Genomic DNA, 2,765 nt, shown 5'->3' on the forward strand with positions numbered 1-2,765 from the left:
ACGCCCTACTGCTCCTAACCTTCCAACGAGCCACCGTGTGCTCCTACGTAAGCTCCCCGACCTTTCCCCTATGCTATCGCCATCGATCTCGCCCCCTAGTTGCCGTCGCCGTTGGTGCTGCCCCGCCGCCATGATGAAGCTCATCGCAGTGGCCACCGTTGCCGCAGCTCGCGGCCGAGCTCGTAGTCGAGCTTGTGAGGTTCCCAGGAGCCCAACGCGCACGCGCGCGAGCCTTCCCATGCCCCGTAGCGCCATTTTTGTCGAGCACCCGTGCACGCCGCCGCCTCCGCCGCTCGCCGGCGCCGATTCCGGCCAAGTTCGGCGATGCTACGGCCACCACTGGACGCGGCGCTGAGAGCTCGTTTGAATGAGCCTAGCCCCGCTCCTCCCCGAGCCCTGTACGCGTTTTCCGGCGAGATCCGTGTTGCGCCGCCACATTTGGCGTCGTCGGTGTTGAGCCGCCGGCCACCGCCAATGTGGCACACCTGGGGCCACCCCTGGGTCACTGCAAGTGGGCCCCGCGGGCCCCATTGACTAGGTTGACCCAGTCAACGAGCTGACTGGGCGTCTCTGTGACGCTGACGAGCGGGCCCTACCGCTTATTCCTCTAATTAAAGTGTTTTTCATAATTAAAACTAATTAATTTAGTTAATTAGTCCATGACAGGTGGGGCCTTCCTGCTAAATAACTTTGTCTTAGTTAGTTTAAACTTCTGTTAGTCCACTGTCCATGACAGGTGGGACCCACGGGTCAGTTTGACCTGGTCAGCCAGTCTGTTGACTGCTGACGTCATCAACACGTCATGCTGACGTCATTTTATCTTTTATGTTACTTTAAATATTTCCAGGATATTGTTTAAACTCTGAAAATTTGTAGAAATTAAACCGTATATCAGATGAAAATGTTTTCTATATGAAAGTTGCTCAGAAAAATCCAACGAATCCGAATACACGGTCCGTTCATCTGTCACATGCCCCTAGCATGCTGAACATGGAACTTTCCCCCTCCGGTCGTTTGTCTAACACAGGTCCGGAACTAGGAAAACATTCCCGGTTGACTTCCCCCCCTCGCCGGTATCGTGTAGCACCACGTTAGAACATGTCTAGCTCTGCTTGTTGTCCTGTTATGCTATGTTTGCTTTATATTTACTGTTTCTTCCCCCTCTTCTCTCCGGTAGACCCCGAGACCGATGCTGCCCCTGTGATCGACTACGTCGACGACGACCCCACCTTGCCAGAGCAACCAGGCAAGCCCCCCTTTGATCATCCTGATATCGCCCATTCCATTCTCTCATGCTTGCATTAGATTTTGCTACCGTTATTGTTTGCTCCTATTCTGATGCATAGCCTATTTATTGTAACATGTTGTTGTTACTTACCTGCTTATCCTAAACTGTTTAGTATAGGTTGAGTAGTGATCAATCAGTGACCCCCACCTTGTCCTTGTTGCCCCTGCTTCATCATTGAAGACCCGATCAACGGGATTGAAGACCAGGCCCCGGCACCGCACACCACTTTCCCCTTAGTTGCTCGACACTGCTGGGTTACTATCGAGTGCCGAGGGTGAGACCTCTACATCACTTCTGATGTTAACCCTGTAGTGTAGCTATTCGATCGTGGTCATCGAGGGTGATTCCGCCTTAACCACTTCCGATATGACTCTGTCGTGCAACCCCTCAAGTGTGAACCTCGGGGGTGATTCCTCTTACGTTCACCTTGATGATTACATTGAGTGGAATTCACCGGGGGTGATTCCTCGGGTTTTCCCCTTGATGTTTAGACACAAGTTACTATGATTACTATGACTTTACAGTGAACCATGTTACTCAAGACGGGTCGACCCTGAGGGGTACCCGCGCGAGCATAATTGCGAGTGATGAGGAGTCGGGTTGACCTGGAAGGTGCCCGTGAGATAATTACGAGGCGTGGCCGGGCATTCTTAGCCCTTGCCCCAAGTCCTCGAGACGGGGCAACGGGGTCACATCTTTCGTGAGTCTGTGCTTGTTACCGCGCATTCCTAATCCACTACGATTTGGATATTTGATCCGAGGGGCCTCTGGCCTGATAGCACTAACCATCACGTGGGCATAGTATGGGCGTTCTGCGTCGTATACATCAGCCGACGCTTAATAGACGTCAGCGACTGAGCGGCGCGCGCCGGGTTGGACTGCGTAAGCACCTAGCTTATTGAAGGAGGTAGCTAGGTCTGCTCACCGGCCGTGTACATAATGTGCAGGAGTTTCCGGGGAGATGGCCCATGACCCCTGGGGGCATAGGTTTAGTCCGGCGTGCTGGCCTCTCTATTAAGCCTAGGTCGGGTTGCGGCGTATTGTTTGGCCGAGGCCGGGCATGACCCAGGAAAGTGTGTCCGGCCGGAGTTAAGCGAGCGTGGTGGGTAAGTTGGTGCACCCCTGCAGGGAAGAAAACATCTATCGATAGCCTGTCCTACGGTAACGGACACTTGGAGTTGTATCCCGATCGATACAACTAGAACTAGATACTTGTGATGAGACTGGATGGTGATGAGGATTGGTTTGTGATGACAATTGGATAGTATGGCTCTGGGATTGCTTTCTCACAGGGAGTCGAGAAAGGATCTCTGGCTGAGGTTGATAACACTTCTACTACTTTACTTTATGCTACTCTACCTCCTCCTGTTTGCTGCAAGAAGGTGGTTTCCAGAAGATGCTAGTCTTAGATAGGATTAGGCCTTCTCTCTATTCTGGCATTTCTGCAGCCCAGTCCACATATACAACCTTCCTTTGA

Source organism: Triticum dicoccoides, chromosome 1B, assembly GCF_002162155.2.
Source record: "Triticum dicoccoides isolate Atlit2015 ecotype Zavitan chromosome 1B, WEW_v2.0, whole genome shotgun sequence".
NCBI lineage: Eukaryota > Viridiplantae > Streptophyta > Magnoliopsida > Poales > Poaceae > Triticum > Triticum dicoccoides.